The following is a 12,721-nucleotide window of genomic DNA, read 5'->3' on the forward strand; positions in this document are numbered from 1 at the left end:
TCTATACCAGTGCGCTGTCCATACGGACAATAGGCTCGAAATTTCGGACAAAATATAAGACAATACCGGGAAATCTGTTTATGCAATAGACGACGTTCCTGTAGTCGGAAACAATAAGTTTTCTCACATAACAGCTTACAATTATCAATACTTCCTAATAACGGTTTCTTTGCCCGTGCCGTGTCTATTGTTAAAGCATGACGACATGAGTAAACAAACGCGCTCTTTTTTCGGATGCATTGTTAGTTGCTTTATTGTTTGTTTTTTAGAAAAAGGCTTGCAAGGTTATACTCGTAGTCGTTTCGCATCAAGTAAAAAATTCAGCCTCTCAAAATATTCCATTCCATTGACCTAAAATTAAATTATGGAGAATCCTTAAAATTGTGTACAATGCACACGTAACTTACCGCTAATAACGAGTCTATAAAGTATGTAAATTGATAAACACATAAAAAATTAATACTAAATTCTAAACCACATTTCTTTCAGAGCGGTGACGCAGTTCACGCAGTCCTCTTAAGATCAAAGGTTCCGCCTGATTTTTCTCTTCATCCGTGAAGATGCTTAGCTACCAGTGACTTCAAAGGCCAATCAAGGTTTTATCGTTTGGGGAAATCTGTTGCATAAACTTTAAGCTGCATTTGCTTTTTCTGGGACCGATTAATCTGCCATCATCTTAATCGCACATTTTACTTATTACAAAAGTATATTATCGATAATAATAATATAACCTATGTGTTGAGTTATTTAAACGGAATCTTTTTCAATATATGCAAAACATGTTCTCGATATTAATTGTAAAACTTGCGCCTACTCTGGAAATAAACTCGTAGTTTAAATTTAAATTTAGTCATTTTATTTGCTGTAAAATCACCAACGAATGATTACTACACATATTTAATTATTATTGTAATTTTATGCCCCATTCGTGCCCCTGTAACCGAGTTACACTTTGAGGTCGGCGTTGGCCCATTCGTCGCGTAATTTGCTTATTTCCTTCACGCCATTGCTTCCTTCGTGAAGTGGGAACTGCAAACTTGATGTGTCATTTAATTTACATAAAGTTATGGTTAGGAGTCTTATTTGGTATAAATGTGACGTCTTCTGTATTCGTTAATCACGCATCGACTTGTTCTCCCTACGCCGATGTCTGGCATCGACTGCATTTTAGACCTCTCATCATCATCATCATCATCATCATCATCTCAGCCATAGGACATCCACTGCAGAACATAGGCCTCCCCCTATGCTTTCCATGTTACCCGGTTGGTAGCGGCCTGCGTCCAGGGCCTTCCTGATACCTTTATGATGTCGTCGGTCCAGCAAGACCGATGGGTCGTCGGTCCGATGTGGTAGCAAGATTCTGGAGTGGAGGCCACGTACCGGAAAACGCAGCGAGGGACGTCCACCCACAAGATACTTAGTTCTATGACTGCTTAATTTTTTCCAAGAATTTCCATCAGGTGTGATGCACGGCCAAGGGCTTCCGCGTTGAGGTTAAAAAATACAGATATTGATAGAGGCGATGTCCTATGCATATGCTGCTATTACAATTGAAAGAAAGTGGAGGCTGCTACTCGTTGGGATTGAATCGTCTTTTAATAAGTCTTATCTACCTATGGAAAATGTGAATTGCATAATGTACTAGCGGCCGCCCGCGACTTCGTACGCGTGGATCCTGTTTTACCCCCTTTTCCCGAATTTTCTTTGCTATAAACCTCACGGAGCCCGAGACCTTTCCAACGAATGCAAAACCGTGGAAATCGGTTCGTGCGTTCTGGAGTTATAGCGTCAGGGAGGAAAACCCGACTTATTTTTATATAGTAGATTAGGTACCTATGTAAGCGACCAATGATAGGTATATTTAAAAGTATAAGCTGACGTACAAAACTTTTTAAGTTATTTATAGGTAGGTATAAATAACCCAAGTACGAGTAAGTAAACAAAAAAGAAAGCTTTATAGAAGCCATTTCAACTACCTAATTAAGAGGTATCATCCGCTTGTTTTGAAAGCCAATCTATTTACGAACTGTATCAACAAACATCATGAAAGCGGCTGAAAGAAAAGTACAAATGGAAAACAAACCCTATTTTTTCGAGGCCATGTAAACTTGCTATTCACAAACAATTTTTAAATTGAATTTCAAAACGCGGCTCATGCGGTAGCGTAAACAAGATTGTTTGTTCGGGCGAATAATAGCGGTAATAGTTGTTCACAATATATGTTTACGTATGTCATCCGTTATGATAACATTATGGCGTAATCACACGCCAGCAGTTACGAAGTTACTGTTCAGGCTAATAAAGCAGTATTTCAAACAAAATATAAAAATATATTGAAAGGAGATAGAACAGTCTCTATGTAACCTATTTGACACCATTAAACCAATAATTCCAAGTTTCCTTCCTTACTTCTTTCCTCAAACCTAAAATAAAATAAATTATTGGCTAAGTATATGCATAACCTATCTGTATTATTACTTATAGTGTAGTGGAATCAATGACTAGTCAAATATTTTGACGAGAAAGTTACATTATACACGTAACTTTCTTTCCATACCTATGTAGGGCTCTTATCGTTCAAAAATTATAAGTACGTCATTAATGTGTGATGTCGACTACCCAATTATCTAACATTACCTATTATTTCACTTTGCAATCAAGGATTAATTAATAGTTACATGTTACATAAGTATAGTAGATATAATATAGTATAGTGTATTTTAATTGCACTCTAGCTTCCCACAACACAGTCAATCAAACAACGGGCGTCAACATCATCATATTATGTACTTAGGTACTTATTGTTCGCTATTTATAGAAAAACTAGGTAGGTAGGTACTTGAAATGAATTCAAAGTAAATTGTGGATATTTTAAAACCGTGTTTTTTATTTGCGCCCATAATGAGAGCGTAGGTGTCCTCAACAGTACCTACAAAAAACTGGTCAAGTGCGAGTTGGATTCGCGAACTAAGGATTCCGTAATCAAACTCATACTCATAATTGTCATTAATTACTCTTTTAGTTTTCCCACTCTTTCTTCTGGTACCTTCGTCATATCTTACATTACTTGCCTTTATTCTTCAATTACTATGTCCACGTGGACATTACTTTATCAAAATTATTATCGGATTCAGTGATGTAAGTTCATACTTTGATTCCCAACGAGTCCAGATTACATCTGCACTGAAACTTTTTTTTACAACTTCAGGACATCGTAGAGCAAAGCCTTTTAATGTCATCCCGTGATTTTGAATAAAAAGTCTTGATATCCAAGAGAAGTGATCCAATAAGTATTCTTATTTTTTATGGAACCCTAAAAAAGATTAATTACGAGAAAATTGATTTATCCTGAAGCTCACCGTAGCATACCTGGGAATAACAAGGTTTGCTCGTTAAACTGGTTTAATCCAGATAATTCCGGCTAGAATCCGTTCAGGCCGGTGAAAGCGCATAAACTTCAGTCGGATTGGTGCCACCACAAATCATTCAGCAAACGGGACAGTTGGTATACGACTTGAATTGAATTACGAATACGTAGAACATCATCGCCATAATTTCGTAATCCTTTACCCTCATCAATTGGGTTTTGTGAATCTACATACCTATTAGGTAACTTTATTTACCTGTGTAAGTGGCCAAAAAGTTGACAATACAACCTTATTCCAATTGTAACAAAGACGTGTCGCGAACTTTTTTGCAACTTTGAGTGTCACGAACTATTTGACGCTGAGTTGAGTGAGTTTGCCAGCGAGCGACTGCGTAAAAATGACATAATATACAGGGTGGAAACGATAAGTGATCTCACTCGATTATTTCTAAACTATACAAGATATCAACAAACTAGTTACTGATCCTGAAAGTGCTTCATGAGCTCTATCAAACGGTATTAATAATAGGTTACAGAATAAACTGGATCTATCCGAAAATTCAATGTTTCCAGCTTCCATACATTTGGTAAAGTCACATTATTTTAAAAACTACAGATGATATGGTAAAACTGATTACTGATTCTAAAAGTGCTTCACAAGGTGTATCCAATGGCATCAAAAATAGGTTACAGAATAAACTGGATCTATCCAAAAATTCAATGTTCCCTTCTTCCATACATTTAGTACAACCACAGTCATGACACTCATCTCTTGACAATATTATAGCAAGAAAAGCCTAAACCAATGTTTTCCATGAATAATTTAAAATAACAATACAATTTACGAGTTTATTTTAAAAGTTTATTATTAAATAAAAAAAAATACACTTCTGATATTGTGTGTCTGGCATACATTTAGTATGGAAGCTGGAATCATTGAATTTTCAGATAGACCCAGTTTATTCTGTAACCTATTATTGGTACCGTTTAAAAGAGCTCATGAAGCACTTTCAGGATTAGTAACCAGTTTTTCAATATCTTGTATAGTTTAGAAATAATCGAGTGAGATCACTTAACGTTTCCACCCTGTATAAGACATTGTACAACGCCTCTAGCAGCTACTTTCAGGAACTAAAATCTTCATTGATTTTTTTATGCACTCGCTAGCGAGCACACCTAACGTAAACTGGTAAGCACACTGCCACTGTTCGAAATAGGAATAGTCTTCAGTAAAGGTTATTGCTTAGGAATATGGTTGCTCTGCTGTCTCTAGATTAGATGTAGGTACAGGAACGTAGATATACTCGACCAAAACGACTCGAAGGTCGTGTGAGTTACGTAATATTATTAATCGGACCCATTTAACTTTATTTTTCCAACACATAACAATCATCTGCTCCAAACGACACGAGCAGCGTGACTGTTTGTTATTATAGCCATTATTTGTTATCAACAAGTTATTTTACAAGTTTCAAGCTTCGATGAGCAGCGTTTGCGGTTCCATTATCATGTGCCTAATGTCAAGGATGTTTGAGGCTATTTAGAAAAAAATAACTAAAGTTTTTCCATTATACACACGCACATTGTAAACCTAAACAAACAATCTTTACCTACCTACCAAATCACTCTCCCGTCTCTCGTTTGCAACGGAGAGAAGTTGTCATTATACTCGGATTTCGAAATTTCTGGTTAAATTCGCTGTAGATTCAAGCTATCCCCGGGACTACTCGACCTTCACTGGTTAGGTTTTATTGAAGGCTATGCTGTAGATCCTGGCTGTGTAGTCAGCCTATACAGGAGTTACAGTGGTGGGATAAGTCCCGTAGGTACCTATTGTTGGCGACAGATCTGGTAACACCGATGCTAGGCCATGGTCTATGGACTGCAGCCTAGCAACGGTGTTAGCCATCTTGTTTTTTGGATATAATTCGGTTGCGTAGCTTTTATAAGTGATCTGAAATACAGTTGTGTATTTAAAGCTAAGCATTTTCCATTTCTGTAGCTGTACAGAATGTTAGCTACAGAAATGGAAAATGTTTTGTCGCCAACACCTATACCTGGCAAAGAAATATCGTGCCGTTCTACTAAAGGAAAGGGACTGAACGTATTTATTTTTTATTTTATCTATTTCTGTAATAATGGATATTTATTCCTCTGTCGCCTGACACTAGTCTTATGGAGTCCCTACAAGAGATCCTCAGCAGAAATTCTTGAGGCCACTTAACGGCGCACTTGCACTGTTACATGCTACGTATTTTGCTTAGAACTCGAGTATACAGGGAGTAGGGACGGCTGGCAAGGATGGAAATGAAATCACGTTAATTTATCCCATGAATGTGAGACTTCTGTAATAGAAAATTGTTTGTTAATTACAAAAGTTTCTACTTTTTTGTCTCTACCTGTTACGCTTATAATAGGAATCTTTAACAGTCATTTGAGTTGACATTATCCCTAACTAAGCATCGTTTCGTTGGATCCGGGCAGCGCAGGACCGTTCATTGTGGAAAACCTTGGGGGAGGCCTTTGTCCAGCAGTGGACGTCATTTGGCTGAGACGACGAAGCATCGTTTCAACTTTTGACTGAAATGAGGAAAGGCTTTACTTACGTCCATTTATCGGTGGAAGTTATTTTTTCCTATTTCATTTAGGGCTGATTTTTCAATCCTCAGATATCTTTTATCTGAAGAATAACCTTGTCATTTTGACATATTTCCCATACTGAAACTGTCAATGTGCCAAACTTATTCTTCAGATAAAAGATATCTGACGATTGAAAAATCAGCCCTTAATAAGTTACACATTTTCCTGGAAATTAAAAGGAAAACAATGCAATGTTATTCAACTCTGACCTTTTAACGTAAATTTTTAATCGGCCCGCAGTTAGGTTAAGTACTTTTTATATTTTAATATTAAACACCGGAACCATAAAATTGATGGCCATATTGTACGAGTAAAGCATAATGGATATGCTAATCAGTTTCTTTTATAATCTTATTACCTTATACTTTCTTGGACCATTACAGTTAATTATTATATTTTAGTTTATTTATAATTATTCCTAATTCAAAGGAATATGCTTTGAAAGAAAGAAAAAGAAAAAACAGGATATAAATCCAAAACATTATTCAGACGAATGTATTGTATTTCAAAGCCTATTTCTCTTATGTTGGTGACTGTACCGACGGCAAATGTAGCTAAACACCTGTGGTATGGTAATAGGTGCGAATTTGCAACAAAAACGAGATTCTAATATGCAGCCGACTGTATAAGGAAACTCGTTATCACCAATTCTTCTCAAAGAATATTTTTGCAATTTATCAGCCTTTATTACATAATTTAAGTTAATGAACATCACAATAAAAAGTCGATTATGGTGTAATATTTTTTACTTCCCTTATTGACGACTGTTTGTGAAATATGCATTTTATTTCACTTAAAATGAACCTTGTTTGGTTGTGATAAAGTGCGTTTTCTTTCGATTGGAATTTTCAGGGATATATTTTTTCTTTCATGTCAATAAGAAAATGCTTCCCATTTTCATTGTCAGATTGCGGAGCTCTGTAAATGACATCCATTAAATGTATTGGAGGAGGGCACATGTCTTGCAGTTTTGTAGATTAAATAGCTATACACAAGTATTATAATTTATGTAAAATATAGTAAGATCTATCTTGATATCTTATGTTGTTTGTATGTCGCTAAAACCAGTAGGTTTGACCGCCTCTGTGGTCTAGTAGTAAGACCACCTGCTTCAGACGCAGAGGTCCCGGGTTCGATTCCCAGTGGGGGCAGATTTTTCTGTTCTGTTTGGTTGGTGGTAGGGCTTGTTCTAAGCCCGCCTGGCTAGCTACTACCATCTTACCTAAGACAGTCGCCATAACAACAATGTTAACAGCATCGTTGTGTTCCGGCAGTAGAGGTAAGAAAGCCTCCTCGGTGGTTGAGGATTCCGGGTGAAGCTCGCTTCCGCCTTCGGCCTGATCACTTACCATCAAGTGAGATACAGGCCAAGAGCTTCCTCGTTGTGGATAAAAAAGGGTACTTAAACCTTACATTACCACCGAACTAGAATGTGCAAAAGCCTCTGGTAAATTAAATTCTAATTCTGTTTATTTATTGTGAAATCACACGTACTTACATAAATTAGAAATTAATAATCTCAATTTTGTTTCAGATAAATCAATGAAATGTCGACAGCACGAATAATGGCGACCACAACCAAATAGTAAGTAATCTAGGCTTTAAATTACAACATTTTCTAGGAGCAGGAGGCTGCAATAAGGGCCCTTGGACGCAGCCCGAGTGGCCAACTAACAGGATTGCAGAATGCAGGGGTAGCAAAAAATGCTGCTCTTCCCTGAAAATGGCTGAGTACCCTCACAGTGGAAGTTAAGGCAGTAAGCTCTTATCGTTACGTGGATACTGGATATATTGTGTTATCTAGAAAGATGGGACTTGACAGTAAGCTTTAACCATACACCATTAAGGGTGGGTTGCACCATCTTATTTTAACTGTAACAAATGTCAAAAATCTGTCAAACTCCATACAAAAAGCACCGGTTATCGCTATAGTTAGTAACTGTTAAAGTTAGGTGGTGCAACTCGGCCTAAGTGCTTAAAATCAATTCCCTGATATACATATTTATCCGTCAGATAAACTGCAAAATTTTTCTTTCATAGGTTTGATAAGCTTAGGCCGAGTTGCACCACCTAACTTTAACGGTAACTATGACGATAACCGGTGCATTTTGTATGGAGTTGGACAGATTTTTGATGTTTGTCAAAGTTAAAGTAAGATGGTGCAAGCCAGCCAGTAGTAAAAAAGTTACTATAAAATATAATGTTAAAACTCCACTTATCTTAAATTGTGTCGGAAACCGACAAAAGTGGACCTTCTTATCTTACAATTAAACGCTTAATTGTCTGAAACTTCTATAAGAAAATAATCTTCTATAATATAAAAATGAATCGCAAAATGTGTTGGTAAGCGCATAACTCAACAACGCCTGGACCAATTTTACCAATTCTTTTTTTAAAATGTTTGTTGAAGTCCAAGGATGGTTTTTACAGCGAGAAAAGTTTGAATAATTTCCGGGTATACCCTAAAAAACTCGAAACTTCACCCCTAAGGGTAAAACGGGGTCCACGCGTACGAAGTCGCGGGCGGCCGCTAGTATTAAATACATTTTTGGTGTTATAATCGACTCAAATCTTTGACAACCGACTATTTCTGGGTGGAGTAAGGTAGCATACACGAAGATGACTTGGCCCTCCACGCACAGCCATTTGTCAAATTGGCTATTGCCTCCATTCACGCGATCTTTAGGGGAATTTTTATGTTGGCGATATTAAGATACTTAACAATTTTAAGTAAATTTTTGAGGTATTAATTGATGTTTGTAATGTTTACGAATCGCGTATTAAATCTATGAGACAATAAATGATTCTACGAATATACATTCACGTTGACGCAGTGTTTAGTTTGATGTCCCATCGAGCGTACTGAGCCTGCTATTTTATACTGTAGCAGCCGTTCAATTTAGACTGAATTTGTGGGTTACTATTTTGGAGTGAAAAGGCACCGACTTTATTTTTAGCAGGCATCCAGCCATACAGTACTTAGTCATGATTGGCGGGTAGTAACTGTTTCTGCCTTGGCTCTAAAATAGTCGCGAACGACAGCAAAATGTTTGGTAAAAATTTGGTACCTACTTTCAAGTAAAAATACCTAGTAGAGACTTTGATGGGTCCAGATTTTTGAATTACGAGTAGCTTCTGCTTTTATCTCTGCATTAATTTCGGTAAATTATAGCCTGTATACTATTCTGATACATTGCAAAGATTCATCAAAATTAAATCAGTAGTTTTTTGGCCCCACAAGCGTGTATAGAACAAATAAGTATAGGTACCTATTTATTGGGCACAATTGGGCCTCATTATTAATATCGAGACGGAAAAATATTGACCTGTTAGGTCGAGGACAAATCAAAATGTAACGAAAACACTTTAATCGCTGCGGTGTGCTACCTAAATAAATGGACCTAATTAGCGAACTGGCCATTCAATAGATAGTGTTGTTATCGGAGGCAAACTGATACGCGGGTGCACGCACCGCAGTGCTGGCATGCGGGCTTGCATAATAGGTACATACCACGTAATGTAGAGTCAACAGTAGGCTGTAGGTACACTTTTGATTCAAAATTTCAGTTACCACAACTAAAAATAGTAATTTGATCACGAATTGCTAGTAATTCATACGAGGTATAAGTTAATTAGTAGTTCCGGCTACTAGTTTCAGTGACTCACTTCTTTCCGTGGCTTTTCTCGTCGACTAGAAGTCAAAATACTCATAAAAAAAATTCATTTTTTGCAATAAAGCTTTTAAAAAGCGCTTTTACACGCCCCATTTTATCCTAACCACTGCTTTAGGGCAATAATATGGACCAGTGTTGGGAAGCAGCGTAAGAAACGCAAGAAAAATAGTGTCATCATCAAAACAAAATACTTACCTGTTAAGTGTTACCATAGGGATCACTGAAAAATTAGGGATTGATGGTGGAAACGGGCATAAAAGTCTCCTCTGACTCTCGAATTTACCAGAATCAAAGGGAGGATTTGGCCTCCCCACGTTAACCAGACGGGTTGGGGAGTACTAAATAAATGAATTTAATTACCTAATTGCAAACCACCCACCATAATAATAATAGCGTGGCAGCGCCCACCAAATTAAACTCGATGGATTAATTAACTCATTACTGTAATCCAGTTTTACATTAAAAACGTTATTGATAAATTATATCACTTTTTGATAATTATGTAATTGGATTATTTCGAAAATCTTCAATCTGATTTGAAGTGGTATCTACTAATAGGTTTTAGATATCCTTGTCAGTTAGCTTTCTTATCGATAATAAATAAGACTGAGTTGCACCATCAATCTTTAACCGTAACTATAAAGATAACCGGTGATTTTTGTATGGAGTTGACAGATTTTTGACGTTTGTTAAAGCTAAAGTAAAATGGTGCAACTCAGCCTAAGTTTTCTTATTGGCAATAACACTCTTTCGTCTGACGGCTGGATTGAACAGGTTTTACACATTTCAACTGTGAAAAGACCTCGCTGAGAGTTACTTAATTAAAATCAGTACAATCTGCTCCCTGAAACTTCACTTGTTCACGCAATAATATTCTAGCTTCTTCTAAACTTACAATAAAATCTAATACACCTCGTTTTTCCAGCCCATGTTATTGATACTTCTAGATGCACTGATCCTACTTACGTATCTGCTTGCATAGATATCGTTTGATGATTAAAGATTTGTAAGTATGCGGATTGAAATAGATTTTTTTTTAATCTTTCTCCAAAAACCTACATAAATGGTTAAAAAAGTTGCATCCGATTAGACTAGTTCTCTTCTAAATTCCTTATTTCAACTCCGTAGAATACATAAGTGTGTCTGTGTGTTTAATTTGCTCATCGGCGATGACGACATTCTCCAGGTGTGAATCAATCTGCTATTTATAAGTTGTTTGCTGTCCGAATTCAAAGACTTTGCGAATCTACTAAATAAGGATAATCAACAAGATTATGACATCATAAAATAATGCAGAAATCAACAATTAGCCAAAATAAAAGTGAAAACCTAATACGGTGCTATTCAAAAATAAACCAAAGGAAGGAGTTATTATAAGTACAGATTTTTTATTTTATTTTATTGAGAACAACAAACAATTACGCAATCTGGGGGCACGGCAGTGCCCCCACCAAGTCGAGCAAAAAAGCGGCACGGCCGTACCATCCATTTCTCGAAGCAATGAGGATCATTTCGATTTTTAGCTGTGAATGCAGATTTATAGGGCTAAGAAATCCTTAATACACAGTGCAAAAATTTTTGTTCTACGACAAAAATTGACGAAGTTATGGCCAAATTACTAAAAAAGTTCACTGACCGCCCGGCGCGGGGACGATGACGTCATTATATCCGATCCGAACGCTGCCGCCGTACTGCGTGGATAGAAAATATTTTTTTCTAGCCAAATTATCAGTTTTAGAGAAAAACTTGTAATGACATTTATTCATCAGAATAAAGTAAGCTATCGATAGGTAATTTTTAAAAATGGAAATTGTGAAAAATAACGCAAAAAATCCATACGCTCATACGATTCAATGGCACGCAGAGACGCGATTGGGGTCTCCGCGGTGGTATATTTGGCGATTTATTCAAATAAAGTGTACATAAGTGTTGTTAGAGTCATATCTTCTTCCAAGTAAAATATAAAAATGTATACCCCCCCCCCATGCCAGAAATGCCAGAAACTGGGTATGACTTGACCCCCCCCCTAGGGCATGCAATTCGGATATCCGGATATCCGTATTATTCGGATATTCGCCACATTTATTATTCGAATAGCATCTATATAATTATCCGGTCTTTTCGAACAATACGAATACGTCTTTCCTATTAAAAACTTGTAAAAATATCTGACCGCAAACTACTTAATAAAACTTAAAACTATTAAAACTGCAGGCAAGAAGTTAGCGGTAAGGTTAGATGAATGGACAAGTGCGCGCAATCGCAGATATCCCTTCAAGTGCCAACCAATATTCGCGAAAAAGGTTAAAGTGCCAGGTACATGGTTTCCGATAGTGCTAGTGTTATGGTGTAGTTATCTCCTGTTGTAATGACATTTTTTGTTTGTAGTAAATCAGCAGGAGTCCAGTGACTCAGTTGCCCTCAGTGGTCATGGTTTCTCAACTGTCCTGGAATCTACTAAGGAGACTCCTGCCTGACACTAGCTCTTTGCAGTCTGATGAATAGGAAGCCTTCAATGGTCATGAGTTATTGGACTGATGTGTTTGGATGATTTGAAAGTTATCCTTGTAGCGGAGTGTGTAGCTCTTTATTTCCTCTCTGACTGTGGGCAATGGCAAGTCCTGATAGATGAGCCTGTTGCTGATATACCACGGGATTTGGCAAATCAAACGTATGGCTTTTGTCTGGAAGCGCTCGATTATGTCGAGATTGGAGTTGGCAGCTGTTCCCCACAGCTGTATCCCGTAGGTCCAGATAGGTTTAAGGATAGTTTTGTAGAACATCATTTTGCTACTGGTGTTCAGCTGTGACTGGCCTCCGACAAGCCACATCATGTTCCTTAGTTTGGCATTTAGGTGCTTCCTCTTCCATATATGCTTTGCCAATGCCAAGTGCAAGCCCAGATACCTAACGTCCTCAGCTGCTCAGCCTGAGGTATTTGGATACCATTAAGTTTAACCGGTGGACTGGAGTTTCTTCTGAGAGTGAAGGTTACATGAACATGCACAGATTTTTCTCCGTTTGCTTTAATACGCCA

General features: G+C 37.3%; 1 protein-coding gene across 2 annotated transcripts in view; it reads left to right on the plus strand.

Annotated features, from left to right (window-relative positions):
* FDL (fused lobes) overlaps positions 1–12,721 on the plus strand; it is a 110,125-nt gene that overhangs the window by 11,330 nt on the left and 86,074 nt on the right. For both annotated transcript variants that reach the window (XM_028311115.1, XM_028311114.1), the window contains exon 2: positions 7,545–7,595. The gene's annotated coding sequence lies outside the window, so the exon portion shown is untranslated. The remainder of the gene's footprint in view (positions 1–7,544; positions 7,596–12,721) is intronic.

This window comes from Ostrinia furnacalis, unplaced genomic scaffold, assembly GCF_004193835.3.
Source record: "Ostrinia furnacalis isolate ACB-3 unplaced genomic scaffold, ASM419383v2 OfSCF3206, whole genome shotgun sequence".
Taxonomy (NCBI): domain Eukaryota; kingdom Metazoa; phylum Arthropoda; class Insecta; order Lepidoptera; family Crambidae; genus Ostrinia; species Ostrinia furnacalis.